The sequence below is a fragment of the Schistocerca americana genome, chromosome 2 (genome assembly GCF_021461395.2).
Source record: "Schistocerca americana isolate TAMUIC-IGC-003095 chromosome 2, iqSchAmer2.1, whole genome shotgun sequence".
Taxonomy (NCBI): domain Eukaryota; kingdom Metazoa; phylum Arthropoda; class Insecta; order Orthoptera; family Acrididae; genus Schistocerca; species Schistocerca americana.
This window is the reverse complement of record NC_060120.1, coordinates 815988463-816009120: the sequence shown is the minus strand read 5'-3', so window position 1 is coordinate 816009120 and position 20658 is coordinate 815988463.

Genomic DNA, 20658 nt, shown 5'->3' with positions numbered 1-20658 from the left:
AAAGAAAGTCGGTAGAGCACTTGCCCGTGAAAGGCAAAGGTCCCGAGTTCGAGTCTCGGTCCGGCACACAGTTTTAATCTGCCAGGAAGTTTCATAACAGCGCACACTCCGCTGTAGAGTGAAAATCTCATTCTATTTCTGGAGTAACCTGTGAAGAGAACACACGGAGACGCAGAAACAACCAGGAAATGTACGACCTAATGAGACAACCGAACATCATGCAGAAAATGAAAACGCGGAGAATAAGCTTGCCAGGGCACATATCCAGGGGGTTTGAAACGTTTCGAGCTAATGCTGTGCTTATAGAAAAACGCGATGGGACGCTTCCAGCTGGAAGACCATGGAAGCGACGGGAGGATGAACTGTAGAAGGACTTTCAGCAGTTATGTGTCCATGAGAATTGGATCCCAAGTGCACAAGATCGTCATCTATGGAGGAATATTGTAAGGCCGGCTCACGATCTTCAGGCTCTGTGATCGGCGGTATGTTATATCTAACTCCATTTCCATCTTCGATTTTTAGTTTACAAAGCTACTCTTACATTATTGGCATAAGAATAGGAATTTCACGTTCTGTGCTGGGACGTCCAACGCCTGGTCTCATCCTCGTGGTCTCACCGCCCTTCAACCACTTTCCGCAGATGCTCGCGTCAGTAGCACGCGAACAACTTCATTTCCGGGAAGGTCGTTCCCAAGCACCGCCTATCCCGTTTCAAAGTTGTTGATGTCAATGGCTTTTCCCGTCTGCGGCCTGTACCGTCGATAGAATTATACCCCATTCGTCCCTGATGCACTTACATAATTTCCTTACCGCGTCACGTGCCTGTGAAGGCACTAAGCGACGTTTAATCGTGGTGGGCAGTGGTCATACTGTTTTGGCTCATTGTGTGTGTGTGTGTGTGTGTGTGTGTGTGTGTGTGTGTGTGTGTGTTTTAACTGTAACGGAATTATAATATTCCATTGAAGTTGAAGTGAAGTTACTTTTACATGTGTCGATTTCTTCTTGTAGTACGGATGAAATTATTAACACCCTGGCGTCGGCACTTTACTTTACTTTAACGAACTTCGATTTACTTCTGAAGGAGGCCGACCACGTACTAAAACACGAAAAATATTAAATCTGTTTTTAAACTTTGAGCAATCTGAAACTGTTACCTTTCAAGGATGCGGCTCTACGTAAGTCAAACACGTGAAAAGACTGGGTCAGGGTTTCAAATGCACACCATTCACAACTTGAAAATCTTTATTATCACTAAGAAAATACTATATATACTAAGAGAAACAATTTCTGAGACCAGCAACAGCTACATTAAACAGTAATTAAGAAGAGAACAACAGTTTGGGTACCACAACAGTTACAAAATGAATCAAGAGGTTTTATCAAATTATAACTCTTTACAGACGGCCCCTTAAACTCGAAAGCCTTAATGTCAAATTACTACCAAATGTTATTATCGTTTAAACCACACTGGTGTATATATATTAACAAAGGTCACACCTTGGGAGAACGATAACGGAAACAAGTAAGTTAAATACAATTTCCCATAACTTTTGACAAGAACATTACAAACTTGTCCCACTGGGTAAACTCAGAATTTAAACAACTATGAAACTGAGGCACGACGGCCTAAATTTTAGAATTAAAAAAAATAACGAATATGAAATGTCAAGTCTCAGCGCTGTCTCTATATCTCCAGCGGGAAAGAAATTCCGGCGTCGTAGCTAACCCTAGAATTCAGTGAGTGAAGAAACAAATGTAATATTTGGTACTGTGGACTTTTTTTACTCTCTTTCTTTTCTTTTACTTTTTATTAAAAAAAAACTGTCACTATCTAAGAACACTACCCAGCGCAAGACTGGTCACAGTTAACAACAAGCGGCCAGAATGTACCGTAGAGATAAGTCGCTCATGCACGAGGTTTGAGCCACGCAGTGCAGATTATATGCTTTTCCTCTTAGAAGATTTGACTGATAACACCAAACATAATAAACAGAACCCAACAGGGCGACGATCTGATAAAATAAGGAAACTAAAAACTATCTGCGTCTAGGCACCGCGTCTGTGAAATATAGTGACCTGTGGCCAAACCAAGCGCGAGGTCCCCAAAGCCAATGCCGTTATAGCCCCCTCCCCCCTCCCCCGACATTAAAAGAAGTGGAGGGTGGCTGCCACATTAAATAAACTACTCAGCCAAAATAATGAAGTCTAAAACAGGAATAGCTTCCTGTAGAAATTAAAAAAAGCTAAAACCATGTTGCACTATTGAAACCAGGGGTACCAAATTGGCATTGACTAACTGGCAGCTTAGTCTCTCAGAATGAGAAAAACAGCAGTTACGTGAAAGAATTACTAGCTTACAATTACGTAAGTTAGCGAGCGGTGACCCTCACGGCCCGCTTAGGCCTTTAGAATAATGAAAACGACATTTGCATGAAACAGTTAATAGATTACAAAGACATAATTGGCGAGTGGCGACCTCCTCGACGAAGATGGTGCAGGACGGCGTGGCGTGTAGAATCACAGCTGCGAAGGCACTATGGTCCTATAGTCCCATGAGGTGGCATACCACGCTGTTCGTGTTGTTGGAACAGACTAAAGGCCGTATAAGTGCGGGCCGCCACTGCACGAAAAACAGTGCCACAGTTACAGTGCTCAGCGAGTAGGCTAAATAAAGGTATGTCAGCGTTATAATACACACACAGTGTAGGTATCACAAAAGATGGTAGAATAGAAGAAATATTCCAGAAGTACTGCCGAGCATGGACTAAGAAACCTATCCAGCCAGAAATTTTCAACCATACTCGGCTACTCTCCGATTTTCAAAGGCACCGGGAACTAGACAGGTGGGGCTGTGAGACTTTTACACGGCCAGAACAATCATGGTCTCCCGTAGAAGTTCGATCTGCCCTTTCAGACAAGAAATGGGCCTTTCGGAGACAATATTCACAGGGAGCGAACAAGCAACAAGGGGGCTTAATTCTGCGGCCACAAATCAGATACCATGCGCTACTGGATTAACACATGGCAAATTAATCAATTCCGGAAGACCTGAGTGAGCTCTGCACTAAGAAAGCCGTTGTACACACACAAATTTCCGAATCCTCTAAGTCAGCATGCCTCGAGCCACGTGACACCCTTGACCCAGAGCTAGGAGGTCGCCGCTGCTCAAACATCACCTGTCCCAGCTCACTACTCAACACGGAAACGCTTCAGTTCGCGACGTCACCAGCACGCCCCCTAGGTAAATGGCGCACTCTATACCCTGGCTGCGAACTTATGCGGGCGAGGTGGGCAGCTTGTAAAAGGAAAGGGAGCCGACACGGCTCGGAGTATAAAATACTTAATTTGGAAACAATCCGTCTACCGGAATGTCACCTGTATATTTGTTATTGTCGCTGCAGTTTATAGCTTATCACTTGATACAATATAGAATATCAATCATCTCTCAATGTACAATTGACTATTAACTCTGACATACAGTTCTGACCTCTAATAAAACTCGCACTGCCCTATCTAAGACGATGCTGTCGTCCTAAACAATGACTAGAGAGTGGGGGTCAGCGGTGCTGCGCTCTGACATAAGTAACCTCCCTACAGCGGTGGGACATGGAACCTCTTTAGGATGTCTTCGCCGACTTCTCATCCATCGCTGCGTCAGACAGCGACTGTCCTAAGTTGTGAGGTATCCACTTTGACGTGCGATCTCGTTCTTCGGATGACACCACAAATTCCACCTGCTAGGATGCAGACGCAGAACAACACAGAGCAGATGCTGTGTTTCAAAAGGTTGTGTTTTGTTCACCAGGCGACGGTGCGGAAATCTGTCGAACGCCCCACGGTAGGCAAACGTGACGCACGTGATGTCCCTTGTATGAGATGTCCACTTCCATTCAAGATATATGCTGGAACTTGTCCAAATACGAACATTATCGTTATTTGGTAACTGTTGGTCGAGAAAAACGTTGAAATAATTCAATACCCCATCCTTCCCTACGATATCAATAGCATGTCGCTGGGAAATGTGCCACCTGCCACATTTTTACTTCATTCAGCTTGCAGACCCTGAATACCTGTACTCCGTCGACAGGCAATGCATAATCATTAGCCGGCAGGTGTGGCCGAGCGGTTCTAGGAGCTTTAGTCTGGAATCGCGCGCCCGCTACGGTCGCAGGTTCGGATCCTGCCTCGGGCATCGATGTGTGTGATGTCCTTAGGTTAGTTAGGTTTAATTAGTTCTAGGGGACTGATGACCTCAGATGTTAAGTCCCATAGTGCTCAGGGCCATTTGAACCATTTTGAGCTTAATCTTTCTTCTTAGAGGACTCTGTCCACACATGTGTACATGTGCAAGATTAGGCAATAGTCTTTTTCGTTTATATAAAAGGTGTACACTTGTGATATGTATACATGGTTGACACGAGCACAGTGTCCTCTTGAAAGAAATGCACTGACGCATTTCAAACAGACCTGTCGTTTGAGAATGGCATATTAGGCCGAAATCGTAATCGTGAATTTAGTAATCGTCCAGGTGAAAAAGTTGTGATTTCTAAAACAATGGCTGTGTTTCATCACGAATTACGTTTCCATTGTAACAGTATGTCCAGTCGTCACAGAAACTTCTGGAAGATCATCAGACTCGAGGAAAGCGGCAAAACTTCTCCTGCGTCCACCGTACGTCTCTCGTCGTGTTTGGGATCTTGACGAGAGAGCTGAAAGGTGTAAACCAAAGTCGGTGCTGGGGGCATTCTCCTATGGAATAGCGTTAAAGAAATTACCCAACTTACTTGTTAGCCATTACCATCACACTGCCAAACATTAATGGCACACACACCTCCTTAGTCAAGATCGCTCATGCACTCTTCTGGGATAACGCTCGACGCGGAGGTAGGCCGGTTTGAATCTCGATCGTAGAAAATTTTAACTTCTGGTATTCGGTCAGCAACGAGAAGAGACGTGGGGGCGTAAAATCTCTGATCCCCAATCTTAGCTCCAACGTCCTGGGTTAAACTCCGAACCTTTCCACAGTGTCTGGTAAAATGTGGGGATATAGTACTGTTGACGGTGGTTCGTCCGTCGGATGGCGACGTCAGCCTCTCTCTTTCCTTCATCCCTAACAACGCCAACCCAACACTGCACAGTGCAAGCATTCATTACAGTCATCCACACCTGACACCTCATAGAGGTCGAAGAAAGGCACTAGCAGGCCATCTCCACCAGAAAATTGCCTCGTACGGCGAACCTGAGCTTCTGCATCTGCTCCCCTACGCTCATTATTTGAGTACGGGACTACTCCGACTTTTTGACTTCTACTTTGGCCGTACAGCCAGTACATCAGTTCTTCAATTCTCTTTTAGTTTTGGATGTAATCACCTCACTCCTTGTATTTGTTTATCGCATATTTTACTTATTTTTCTTTTGTATTCTACAGGCCGAAGAAAATAACATATTAAGGTCAGAGACAGGGTGATGACGACGAATAGAGCAAAATTTTCGAAAGAAACTTAAATCTAAAATGATCCGTTTTGTGATATTTGTCTTCCACAGTCGTCACTTAACATCTGATACAGCTCACGCCCCATATATGCTCCACCAGGTCTGGTAACAATGCTAAATACGAACAACACTGATGAACTCTTGTGGCCGTTCTACCTTCATAGAAAATTGCAATTTTAATCATAACTCATATACTCTAAGCATAACTAATACTGCTTGCGACAAGACGAATTTCGAGCGCTTGTCACTGACTGGCTGCCGTTTCATGGCCTAAGTTCCACAACGATGTTATTCTGACCTACATTTGTATGGAAAATTTTTCTCATTTCTCTGTTCTCTACCTACCCAGATCTGACATTATACGAGTACCAAAGCTTTTCCTGAACAGAGTACATCTACAGGAGTCCTAGTAGCAGCTCGTTACAGCGCATTTAAAGCCTGCGCCCACAACCGCGTAGCGACTCAGACACGTCACATCCTCTTTACACGGCCGCCATGCTACTGTGACGCCACAAGGTCAGCAGTACCTCGCTTAGTAACCAGGAAATATTCGAACAAGGTGGCAAATCGATGTGCCATTAAATTTGAGTCCCATGTTTCAATTTTGTAGCACTGCAGCTACATGCAGCCGGAAGGACGCGAGTATCTGAAGTGGTTTTCTATTTAAAACACCGGTGTGTGAATACTTGTATAAACTCTTACGCGAGTGCTCGGTAGTGAAATATTCTAAGTAGCATAACTGTAGGAGTAAGTGTGCATAGCGATTGTTATGAAGCTACTTTTCCTGTGAACACCACCTAGGTGCTGCGGTATTTCCCAGCTGTGAGGCACGACCGACGATACTTTTTGTGACGTCACACTGTGAGGCAACGGGGACTGTTGGATTTGATGTGGTGCATCCTCTAAGCGGCAGCGACGGAGTACACGCAGCTTACTAGTTTCTACATCCAGTGTTTGGTTACTGAAGCAAACATACATCGAATAACGTTTACGGTTCCTAAGATTTTCGCGGTTCACGAACAACTGTAGCTATTTTTATGTTTGTGTGTAATAATGTGCTGGCATTTGTATTGAAGTTTTTTTCAGAAGCCTCAATCACAAAAGTTTTACACTTTGTAGGCATACTAACTCCGTATCTTTCCTTTTATTCTTTTCTTTGTATTGGGGGTGATTCAGCTGTTCCTACCAATGTCTTATGACACTCGTGATTTTCGTATTCTCTTGGTCGCCATGCGAAAACTCATGATCCTTTTTGTAAGAAATTTAATGTGGTTAAATTTTGTACTGAGATACGATTTCGCTAGAGACGGTAGTTTTAGAGTAAATCAAGAAAAACGCACAAAAGTGACCTTCAAAGGTACCCCCACTCTCACGCTCAGCCCCCACCGGTCAGGATTTTTATTATGTTGTTTGTGGCACCCCCTTCTACCACTGTACAAAAATTTGCAGCAGCACGAACTATTTTCTACATTCGACCGTTTTTGGTCTTAATTGACTGGCCTTATTATGCCACCAGCTTACATGAGCACTTACAAATTCTAAAACTGACGTTCGTGGAAGTTTTACCAAACAACTACATCACTGTATTCGTCAGGCCTTCTGACTATGGTATTACTGTGCTTGTAACGGTTGAGTTTGGATCGAATTGTCAACGTAATTAGTTTTAGCGTACCGTTGTCGTTTTTCTTTCATTATCCTCACAGGTACGTTTAAATTAATAACGTTAACGAAATAGCCGCCTATGCTGGTGGCGTAATAGTAATCAATAGAGACCAAAAAAGGTCGAATATCGGGAGTAGCTCGATTAGTTGAAAATTTTTGTACGGTGATGGGCGGGAGTGTGACGAACAACATACTAGAAACACTGATTGATGATGGATGAGTGTGCGGGTGGAGTGCATTCGAAGATTACTTTTGTGTGTTTTTCTTATATAATTCGAAAACCTTGGCCTCCACCAAAAATGTATCCCAGTACAAAATTAAATTTCCTTCGAAAATGCCCTGCTCGTATCAGAGAGAATATGAAAAACTCTGGCGTGGTTTTTGAAAACCAGATACGACATTGCGGGCTCCATAAAACGACATCGATAGGGGCAGCTGAATCACCATGTGTAATACAGGGTGATTTGGTTGAATGGAGTCAATCTGCAGAAATGATATCTGAGAGCACAAGGAGCAGAAAAGATCGTATGAACAGATGGCAGGAAATGCTTGGTGTCTATGCTACAGAGTATTTACTGTACTCATTTCTAACAATTCATTATGCCATTACAGTATAATGCAGTCCCTGGTGTGTTCTCATGTGTACTTTCAAGCACTGAAACCTACGGTGTCAAAGATTTTTTATCTCCACCTATCAGTGATCGTTTTTTTTACAGGGATTCCTTCCGAAACGGGCACACTTACTCCTGCTCGTTGAAGAGTTGTTGGATTTTGATTTCTTTCTTGCTCCAACTTGCTCTGCATCGGTGTTGCACTGAAACTAGAGCACAACAGCGCAAATGTCGACACTATGTGCTGCGTCTCTTGTTTTCGTCCCTCACGGTACCTGTTGTTGACGACGGTGAGCCGTGCACGGCTCGTGTTGAGGCCCTTTATTGTTTGTCATCTTGTATTACGGTACTGCCACCTCGTTTTCTTATTCCATCTACTGGCTTCACTAACTTCCTGCCTTACTTGTTCGTGAGCGGCAGCAGCAGTGCGTATCGATAAGTGCACTGTCGTACCATCTCTGGAGCGACCGATAGTATTTCCGGGTCGTCGTGTGCCTGGCAGTCAGTTTAAGAAGGACCAGGAGGGCGGATGGGACGCCGGAGCACTGCAGTCGGGCACGGAGCCCCAGTGAGGTACACACATTCAGTACCAGCGGGGACGGCCGGCCGGGGTGACCGAGCGGTTCTAGGCGCTACAGTCTGGAACAGTTCGAATCCTGCCTCGGGCATGGATGTGTGTGATGTCCTTAGGTTAGTTAGGTTTAAGTAGTTCTAAGTTCTAGGGGACTGATGACCTTAGAAGTTAAGTCCCATAGAACTCAGAGCCATTTGAACGAGCGGGGACGACCGTTGGTTTCTCGTTCGGTCGGACACCTCATCGACGACGTGTATTTGGGTCGGTTCCTTCCTGTGCAGAGACGTCGGTTGTGTTTCCTCTGCATATCTGGGTCCGAGCCAGTGTCTCTGGGACGTCCTCCGTCCCAAGGAAGTCAGTTCAGTTGGAGATGGACTGGCAGTGCAGTCGGGACGCAGCAGCAGTGAAGTCGGGGATGGAGCGCCGGTGAGGCGCGGACAGCCAGTGCTCGCTGACCGCTGGCGACACACATGAACTGTCCGACGGAGAGAGATTGCAGCGGGACGTTCGGTTGTTCGTCTCATTGGGCGACGTATATTTGGTCCTTTCACCGTTTCGGGCCTGGGGAGTCGCTTGGTTGGCGTGGCGCACCAAGGAAGTCTCCGTCGCGCTTACTCTGGCTGGGGCCGCTGGTGGTGTGCACGTGCGATTGGAGTGTGAGGTGCTGCTTGCAAGTGCTACGAAGCTCGTCGCCGACCGATCTTGGACATGAAAGTTGAGTCCTCACATAACCTACTATCGAGCCTCAGCTGTTTACATTTATTCGTTTGATCCTGGTTGTCGCTTTTGGGACATTCCCAAGAGCAACAGCGTGTGTGTATTACAGTCAGTGGAGTTTAACCTAATTTATTCCCTGTTATTGAAGTTGACCGTTTGTATCTTCTGCCTTGTGGCCGTTGACGTTCCGGTTACCTGACATGGTCGTTTACGTAAGTTTCGGCAGTGTATTTTCCTTGTCGTGTTGTTGCTGTCCAGCGCGGCATGTAGTTCGACAGCTGAGGTGTTGTTGGTCGTTGTGGGCGCCAATATTCTGTGTGTCGTTGTAGTGAAATCTTGTGGTCGTTTTGCTGGTTGCGTGGAGCAGAACTGATTTTGTTGATTGGTCGGTTGGCTGTCTGTCGGCTAGGTTGCCTTCAGATTAAGAAGTCGTTGGTCAGCCTGCCTGTCTCACCTAAATGGGCGTTAGTGTTAAAATTCCAGGCCGACCCTTGGAAACTTCTGAGCGCCGTTCCGTGTGTGTTACAAAGTAATTTCGCTGTTTGGGTTTTAGTTATTTGGTTGATGTGTGGCCTTCAGCCGAGTATCAGTATCTCTTAAATTAATGTTCTTGTCTTGCCCTTAAGGCATGATATTGTTATTCTTTTGTATGGGGAACTTCAGCCGAATTTTACATGAGATGTTTTAAGCTAAGGCCTTCTAGCTTTTTAAATTGAAACTCTTCTTATTGCTTAATATGCGGCCTCCAGCCAAGTTACCTTAAAATTAAATCGCTAAGGCCTTCAACCTGTTTAGTTTGAAGATTTAGAAAATATTCTTGGGCGAAACCTCCAGAAGAACCTTGTATTTCAATTTCTTGTTTAGGCCTTGTGTATTGGATTTTAAGTTAATCAAAGGCCGCCGATTAAAGTTTTGAGTGTTTTGCATCCTTGTCGTAACATTGTGTGTTGATGAATAAAGTTTGTACGTTGAGTGCAACTGACAGCAACTTATTTTGGCCCCTTTCCACGACTTAATCCTCTCTGTCCTGCTAGCGCAGGCATTTCAGACGGTAATGATCTCCTTACGTCGTTGCCCTCAACTTTGCATTCAGTACTGCTCGGTTCTAACTAGGATTTTGTTTTCCGGCAGTGTTATTTGTGCGTTAGCAGTGGTACACAGCAGGACTATGGACAGATATACCGCTGAAGAGTTGGCCTGTATACACCTCACGTGCTGACTGTTCCCGCACCGACGACAACCACATCACGTCACTTTTACATCTGTACATAGGCGCCTACGAGAAACCTGACCCTTCCCTGTTCTGGAACAGGATATTACAGGCTTTTTCATCGTTATGAAGGTATTCTTACAGAAACTAGGTCATTGTGGCAACAAAGCGAATAAATCACAATCTGTAACGAGCCGCCGGAGGCTGTAGGTGCCTCATGCCAAAAAAAACTTGAACAACTTCTGAAAGTGCTGGTTCACCTTGAGTATGTATACACTGCTCTGCAAAATACACGGATTAGATAAATATAACATATTAACTGCTCAGTGGAAATGAATGAAAGTGCGGGAGCATGTTGGTAGAGAACTCAGTCGTGCGCCTTGAGGTCTGTGTGACTGTGTGTGTGTGTGTGTGTGTGTGTGTGTGTATGAATCAGCTGCACTATGGTGGTGTTCTTCATTACAACAAGACTGAGACAACATTTCGATGACTTCATACGAGGAAGAATCATCGGGAAACTGGATGACGAGTGTAGCCCAGGAGTTTGGTAGTGCTCACAGCATTGTTTCACGCCTATGGGAAGCATTCCAAACCACAGGCGCTACAGCAGCAGATGACCGCTGCATTATCCAACAGGGAAGAACGAACCCACCCCTATTGCAACTGCAGCTGCAGGCGCATTTAACAGGACAGCGAGGCACACAATCTCACACTCCACAGCGGCATGGCGCTTCATAGGGGTTGTTTGTTTCCCCGACATCCGGTACGTTGTGTTGCGTTGGCACCCATATATCAACCGCATCGTTTGCGATGGTGCCAATGGTACAGAGACAAGACCAACGACGAGTGGGGTCACGTGCTCTTATCGGATGAAAGCAGATTCAGTCTGAGCAATGATTCAGGACGTACCCTTACATGGTGAGAGGTGAGAACAGGTAATGCATCCAGGAACATCGTTCTGGTGGTCGAGGTGTTATGGTGTGGGAGGGCATAACAGTGCGTCGGCGTAATGACCTCTAGATCTTTGAACGCGGTATACCCAACGGTTAATGTTATTGTGACACTGTACTCCTGTACTCCTTCTTTTAGGGGTATATTCGGCCCCGACTTCAGTTTTATGGATGACAATGCACGACCGCAGTGAACAGCGCAGGTGGGCGGTCTCTTGGAACGACAGGATTTTTGGGGAACGGACTGACCTGTCCGTTCCATCTATTTAACTCTCATGAGGTACGAGTGGGATTCTTTGGCAAGACGTACTGCAGTACGTCCACATGCACCGACGGCCATATAGCAGTTGTCAACCACGCTGGTGGAGGAACTGAACACCCTACCCGTAGAACCCCTAGAGCATAATGTAGAGCATCCATTGCCGTGTCTGATGACCACACACACTACTAAGAATCTTGTCCCACCTTTTATATTGTTGAGGGAACCATGAAAATTCGCGATGACTTCAGTATATTTATACGTCTTTGATAAAAGTGTCATTTCTGTTCGCCTCATTGTGTACTACTTTCAGTTACTTTATAGTAGTACACGCCAACAGTTATTTCTATGTATGGTCCAAGTTTCATCCAGCTCTGTTACTTGGCAGACAAACACCATGCTAAAACTACTTTCGTCATTAAGTTTTGCACATGAATAGGAATAGATAAGAGCCATTGGTCTAGGATAGTGTCTTCGAATAATAATCAGAATGTCATGGGGATTCGGTTCGAACCCCACTACTACTTAAACTTTGAATACAAATCATGAGTAATGGCGGCCAAAGATTTCCGACAGAAGAAGTCGCCTCATTCTGCGAATGGCCTTGTTAAAGAGGGCGGAGGAGCGCACTGAGGTTCAAAATACTCTCTTGCCTTTGGTATGGGACGCTGCCCCTAAAATGCGGAAGAATCAGCATTGATCAACGGCTTTCAAGACACCTAATGTGCATTCAGGGGACATGTGGCTTGCAACTGAAAGGTGTCGTTATGATCTCTCCATTGGCAAAACATTCCATATTAGTTCTCCATTCATATCTCAGAGAGGGGACTGCCAAGGGGAAGATAACTACGAGGAAAAGATGGAATAACCAAAGAGGGGATAACATTCTGTGAGTCGCAGCATGGGATATCAGAAGTCTGAACGTAGTAGGAAAGCTGAAAATCTGAAAAGGGAAATGCAAACGTTTAATCTAGATGTGGTAGGTGTTAGAGAAGTGAAAAAGAAAGAAGAAAAGGATTTCTGATATATATCCACAGACATATTCCGCAAGACACTGTACGGTGCGTGGGGGGGAGGACCCTGTACCCTGTACCACTACTAGTCATTTCCTTTCCTGTTCCACACTCGCAAATAGAGCGAGGGAGAAACGACTGTCTGTATGCCTCTGTATGATCCCTAATTTCTCGTATCTTATCTTCGAGATCCTTATGCGCACTGTATGTTGGCGGCTGTAGAATCGTTCGGCAGTAAGCTTCAAATGCCGGTTCTCTAAATTTTCTCAACAGTGGTTTTCGGAAAGATCGTCACCTTCCCTCCAGGGATTCCCTTTGGAGTTACCGAAGCATCTTCATAACACTTAGGTGTTGTTCGAACTTACAGTAACAAATCTAGCACCCCGCCTCTGAATCGCTTCGATGTTTTCTTTCAGTCCAAACTGGTACGGATCCCTAAGACTCGAGCAGGATTCAAGAATAGGTCTGACCAACGTGTGACATGCGATCTCCTTTACATGTGAACCACACTTTCCCAGAATTATCCTAATAAACCGAAGTCGACCATTCACCTTCCCTACCACAGTTCTCACATGTTCAGTCCATTTCATATCGCTTTGCAACGTTGTGCCCAGATATTTAAACGATTTCACTGTGTCAAGCAGGACACTACTAATTCAGTATCCGGACATGACATGTTTGTTCGTCCTACCTATCCGCATTGGCGTATATTTTTCCACATTTAGGGCTAGCTGCCATTCATCACACTAACTAGAAATTCTCTATAGGTCGTCTTGTATCTTCCTACAGTCACTCAACTTCGACCCCTTAACGTACACCACAGCATCATCAGCAAACAACCGCAGACTGCTGCCCTACCCTGTCCAAATCATTAATGTTTATAGAGAGCAACACCGGTTCTATCACACTTTCCCGGGGTACTCTGACGATACCCTTCCCTCTGATGTACACTCGCCGTTGAGGACAACATACTGGGTTACATTACTTAAGAAGTCACTGGTCAGTCGAATATACACTCCTGGAAATGGAAAAAAGAACACATTGACACCGGTGTGTCAGACCCACCATACTTGCTCCGGACACTGCGAGAGGGCTGTACAAGCAATGATCACACGCACGGCACAGCGGACACACCAGGAACCGCGGTGTTGGCCGTCGAATGGCGCTAGCTGCGCAGCATTTGTGCACCGCCGCCGTCAGTGTCAGCCAGTTTGCCGTGGCATACGGAGCTCCATCGCAGTCTTTAACACTGGTAGCATGCCGCGACAGCGTGGACGTGAACCGTATGTGCAGTTGACGGACTGAGCGAGGGCGTATAGTGGGCATGCGGGAGGCCGGGTGGACGTACCGCCGAATTGCTCAACACGTGGGGCGTGAGGTCTCCACAGTACATCGATGTTGTCGCCAGTGGTCGGCGGAAGGTGCACGTGCCCGTCGACCTGGGACCGGACCGCAGCGACGCACGGATGCACGCCAAGACCGTAGGATCCTACGCAGTGCCGTAGGGGACCGCACCGCCACTTCCCAGCAAATTAGGGACACTGTTGCTCCTGGGGTATCGGCGAGGACCATTCGCAACCGTCTCCATGAAGCTGGGCTACGGTCCCGCACACCGTTAGGCCGTCTTCCGCTCACGCCCCAACATCGTGCAGCCCGCCTCCAGTGGTGTCGCGACAGGCGTGAATGGAGGGACGAATGGAGACGTGTCGTCTTCAGCGATGAGAGTCGCTTCTGCCTTGGTGCCAATGATGGTCGTATGCGTGTTTGGCGCCGTGCAGGTGAGCGCCACAATCAGGACTGCATACGACCGAGGCACACAGGGCCAACACCCGGCATCATGGTGTGGGGAGCGATCTCCTACACTGGCCGTACACCACTGGTGATCGTCGAGGGGACACTGAATAGTGCACGGTACATCCAAACCGTCATCGAACCCATCGTTCTACCATTCCTAGACCGGCAAGGGAACTTGCTGTTCCAACAGGACAATGCACGTCCGCATGTATCCCGTGCCACCCAACGTGCTCTAGAAGGTGTAAGTCAACTACCCTGGCCAGCAAGATCTCCGGATCTGTCCCCCATTGAGCATGTTTGGGACTGGATGAAGCGTCGTCTCACGCGGTCTGCACGTCCAGCACGAACGCTGGTCCAACTGAGGCGCCAGGTGGAAATGGCATGGCAAGCCGTTCCACAGGACTACATCCAGCATCTCTACGATCGTCTCCATGGGAGAATAGCAGCCTGCATTGCTGCGAAAGGTGGATATACACTGTACTAGTGCCGACATTGTGCATGCTCTGTTGCCTGTGTCTATGTGCCTGTGGTTCTGTCAGTGTGATCATGTGATGTATCTGACCCCAGGAATGTGTCAATAAAGTTTCCCCTTCCTGGGACAATGAATTCACGGTGTTCTTATTTCAATTTCCAGGAGTGTAGCTTAATATCAACAGCAGTATACAGTGAGTTCCACAAGAAAGCTGTCGCCGTTATCTGTATGAATTAAAAGACACTATTATAATACATGTTTACATGAAAATACATAATATTACTAACTGCACAATTACCTAATAGTTAATCTAATTGCCTCCATTATTGATTGTACACTGAGGAGCAGAAGAAACTTGTACACCTGCCTAATATCGTGTAGCCCCCCCCCCCCAATCGAGCACGCAGAAGTGCTGCAACATGACCTGAAGTAGTGATGGAGGGAACTGACACTATGAGTACTGCAGGGCTGTCCATAAATCCCTAAGAGTACGAGGAGACGGAGATATCTTCTGAACAGCACGTTGCAAGGCATCGAAGATATGCTCAATAATGTTCTTGTCTGGGGAGTTTGGTGGCCAGCGGAAGTGTTTAAACTCAGAAGAGTGTTCCTGGAGCCACTCTGTAACAATTCTGGACGTGTGGGGTGTAGCATTGTCCTGCTGGAATTGCGCAAGTCCGTCGGAATGCACAATGGACTTGAATGGATGCAGGTGATTTGAAGGATGTTTACGTACGCGTATCTGTCAAGAGTCGTATCCAGAAGCATCAGAAATCCCATATCATGCCAACTGCACACGCCTCACACCATTACAGAGTCTCTACCAGCGAAAACAGTCACTTGTTGACATGCAAGGTCCATGGATTCATGAGGTTGTCTCCATACCCGTACACGTCCACCACTTCGACACAATTTTAAACGCGACTCGTCCGACCAGGCAACATTTTTGCAGTCATCAACGGTTCAATATCGGTGCTGATGGGCCCATGCGAGGCGTAATGGTTCAAAGTACGTATTGGCTTTTCTTTAAGCTTCATCTCAATATACGACCAAACATTTCGATCGGATTTGCATCCGGAGACATTGCAGGACACTCCATCGTGGACACCCGATTTTGTTTCCACGCTGTACAGAGACGGCTGCGATGTTTCTGATCATTATCCTCTTGAAGCACCCAGTTTGCCTCGTTCGAACCAAATAGGTTCTTAACGGACCTCAGAAGGAATTTTTGATAAATATTGCACATTTTTAAGAGTTTAAATTGGTTGTAAATAAGTGCAAGAACCAAAACCGCGTTTAGAGAAACAACCCCAAACATGCACTTTTACCGGCTGTTTGACAGTCCGTTGAAGTAACGTTTCACTCATCGTACACCTGGATTTTGAAAGAGGAGACCAGGTCCAAAAAGATGATTTAGAAGAAAAACTGACTCGTAACGCTTCAGATATTTTGCACACATTTTAAAATGAACCGACGAAACAAAACATTAAACTCTCACACTGTTTATCTATACATTGTACACAAGCGCATTGGTTACAGATCCGAGACCACTACTACAGATGTCGCTGCGGACGTTACATTTAAAATTATGGTTTACACTGTCGTGTTGAACTGTAAAATGGAATGGGATGAGTTATGAATAGGAAAATAGTGTAGAGTGCGGGCTACTGTCAGATCTATCTACAAACCAATGCCGATAACGATAGTTCAAGTATACATGCTGACGTCGCAGGCTAATTGATGATGTGTAAAGTTGAGAGGACACAAAACGTACACTGACAACGCAAGAAAACCATTTCTGAAGAAGAGGAATTTGTAAACACTGAATATAGATTTAAGTGTTAGGAAGTCTTTTCTGAAGGAATTTGTCTCGAGTGTAGCCATGTATGAAAGTGAAACATGGGCGATGAACAGTTTAGACAAGAAGAGAATAGATGCTTTTGGAATGTGATGCTACACGTGCATCCTAATGATTCGATGGGTAGATCGAGTAACTAATGAGGAGGTACTGAATAAAACTGGGGAGACAAGAAATTTGCGGCACAGTTTGACTAAAAGAAGGGATTGGTTGACAGAACACATTCTTAAACATCAAGGGATCACCATTTAAGTAGTGGAGGGAAGTAGGGAGTGTAAAAATCGTAATGGGAGACTAAGAGATGAATACAGTAAGCAGATTCAGAAGGATGTATGTAGCAGTAGTTACTCTGAGACTTGCACAGGATAGAGTAGCATGGAGAGCTGCATAAAACCAGTCTTCGGACTGAAGGCCACAACATCGCCAAACAACGCACTTCTGTTAATCTCGGTATGTCAGACGATTTGAAACATAGAGAACGAAGATCTGTCTTCAGTAAGTACACGGATTATCTCACTATTACAGGAACAAATGAAAACGGCAAGTAGATTCAACGCATGCACAAGTGCATTCATGCCTAAGTTGCAACACTTTTAATGTCTGAGTATACGTTCATTTAGAAACACAGTGAGCAGGCGAAAGATACAAAGTGATAAACTGCCCTCCTCTGATTTTATCGCCATTTCGGATACCTTAGTACTGGTAAACAGCGTTTCGATAACAGGAGTATCTGCCGTGGCTCGCCAATATCGTGACCTCCCGGTTCCCCCGATTTGAACCCGTTGGATTATTTTGTGACGGGATATTTAAAAATTTTCCTATTTCCCAGCCCTATTGGTTGTGTCGACGAACTTCGGAAACGCATTGTGGTTGGTTGTCTATGAATTCGAAAAACGACTGTGATTCTAAAATGTGTAGAGGCAACTTAGAAGCAGGAATCTTCGTTGTAGCAGAGCAGCTTAAAGCACTTAATGAAGACAAGTCTTCTGGTCCAGATAGCGTACCAGTAAGGTTCCTTTCAGGGCGTGCTGATACAACAGCCCCGTAACTAGCAATCACATACAACAGTTCTCTCGACGAAATATCCGCAACAAAAAACTGAAAAGTTGCACGGGTCACACCAATACTCAAGAAAGGAAATGGGAGTAATTCGTTGAATTACAGACCCATATCACTGACGTCCATTTGAAGAATAATTTTGGGACATGTACTATGTTCGAGCATTAGGAATTACCTCGGAGGTAATGCAGTATTGACACATAGTCAACATGGATTCAGAAAATATAGTTCTCGCGAAAAGCAACTACCTCTCTATTTGCACGAAGTAATGAGTGTTATCGACAGGGGATCTCAAATTGATTCCATTTTCTAGATTTGCAGAAGACTTTTGACATCGTTTCTCATAAGAGACTTCTAATAAAATTGCATGCCTGTGGAGTATCGCTTCTCTTGTGCGGCTGGATTTGTGATTTCGTATCAGAAAGATCATAATACGCAACAATCCCTAAGGAAATATTCCTAATCGATATAAACCAGTTAGCAGACAATCTCAGCAGATCTCTCAGACTGTTTGCGGATAATGCTGTCCTTTACCGCTCAGTAAAATCATTAGAAGATCATAACCAGTTCCAAAACCTGTTGTTGTTGTTGTTGTGGTGGTTTTCAGTCCTGAGACTGGTTTAATGCAGCTGTCCATGCTACTCTATCCTGTGCAAGCTTCTTCATCTCCCAGTACTTACTGCAACCTACATCCTTCTGAATCTGCTTAATGTATTCATCTCTTGGTCTCCCTCTACGATTTTTACCCTCCACGCTCCAACGCTAAATTTGTGATCCCTTGATGCCTCAGAACATGTCCTACCAACCGATCTCTTCTTCTTGTCAAGTTGTGCCACAAACTCCTCTTCTCCCCAATTCTATTCAATACCTCCTCATTAGTTATGTGATCTACCCATCTAATCTTCAGCATTCTTCTGTACCACCACATTTCGAAAGCTTCTATTTTTTAATCACCTATACGGTGATAAAATTGGCAATTGTCACTGAATAGCGAAAAGTGTGAGGCCATCTTCACGAGTACGGAAACAAATTCATTAAATATCGGTTACACAATAAATAACACAAGACTACCAGTTCATCTAAATGCCTAGGAATTACAATTATTACAAATACGAACAACCTAAAGTCTTAAACATGGCTGCTTGGTCAGCGACCGTTTACAAATTAAAATTAATTACAGCCCTCGGTCGCAAAAATTAAGACTTTTGACCTGGTTTTGGCACTTCTATTAGTGCCTTCATCAGAAATTAAACATTCAAACTGATGATACCTGTAGCTCGACAGATGCTAGCAGCCCGGAGTGGCTTGCTTTCCACGTATTCTACTTTAAAAATTGCATAAACCTTTATCGCTTGATATTTATTTTATACGTGACATGCCAAAAAATTTGTGGTAAAATCTTATGTGACCAAACTGGTTATTCATCGGTCCCTAAGCTTACACTCTACTTAACCTAACTAACTTACGGTAAGGACAACACACTCACCCATGCCCGAGTGAGAACTCGAACCTCCGACGGGGGGAGCCGCGCGGGCCGTGACAAGGCACCTCAGACCGCGCGGCCAAAGCACGCGGCTCGTGACATGCCAGTTTGAATGTTTAATTTCCAACGAAAGTCTGCGTTTTATTAGCGAAACAATTAGAAGATGCGTAGGTCTACTAAAGAGACGGCACACACTACAATTGTTCGTTCTCCTCTATAGTACTACTATACCATATGGGATCTTACCAGATATAGTTGGTGGAGGACATCGAGTAAGTGTCACGGATATGATAAGCGAGTTGGGGTGGCAATCATTTAAGAAAATGCATTTTGCGCTGCGGCAAGGTCTTTTCACGAAATTTCAATTACCAGCTTTCTCCTCTGAATTTGAAAATATTTTGTCGTCACCCATCTGCATAGAGATGAATGGTCATCGCAATAAAATAAAAGAAAGCAGAGCTTGTACAGAAACATTTAACTGCGCGCTTTTCCATGTTATCTTAGAGAGTGGAAGGTAGTTAAAAGAACCCTCTGCTAGGCACTTAAAATATGAACTGTAGAGTAGTGATGCAGATGTATATGTAGATGAGGGGACGTGCTGAGCCTTCGTTCACATGAACGGTGGTCGTTTGGAACATCAGCTGTAATGCGTTTGACCTCAAGTGCATATCTGCAGACTGGATATCGTATAGTGGAAACCATTAGTTTCCACCCCGACTTAATTAGAGTTATTTACTTGTTTCATTATCCTCTAGTCGCCTCTCTCGTTCGTACTATACACTCGCGAAACTACGAGGGAGAAACGTCAGATGAAAAATTTTCTGCAGGTGTAAAACAGTTTAGATGCTTAAAATAGCAGTGATTGCCAGTTCCTTACACATGAAATATCGAGTGTCGTCGGAATGACGTAAGCGAGATATTTCTGAACGTCGACCGACGGCGGCAGCGGATAGGAAAGCAACGGTGCCCAGCCATACACATCAGAACGTCGTGTCAAGTATGGGCAGAATGTGACAAGAGTCAAACGTGTGATTAAACTTCATTGAAATGCAGCAGATATAGGTCGAAACATCGACAGGCATAACAAATAAACTCACCAAAAAGTTACGGTTAAAAAGTAATACTGCAACGGCTACCTAGTCTTTGAAAGTGAAGCAAATGGACATTCAGTATGAGTTGTCGACGACGTTGAACAGCTATCCGTTATGTAGTCTGATAGTCATGAAATTCAGAGAAACCTCAGTAACATTTGGTAGCAGTGTATAGTGCACTAGAATGTGAGGTAAGAAAGTCAAGTCCGCACACCGGAACAACAGTCATTAGCCTGGTACATGAGACTGCATGGAGAATTTTTAGGCGGTTCTCCACATCCATCGAAGCATAAATGAGCATAATTAACTAATCGATTCTCAGTATTCACCTCCGAAATACAACACGCAATTACAAGTAAGTTAATGCTGAACATGACTTCCTCTCCTCTTTTAGGGTACATGTATCCATCTT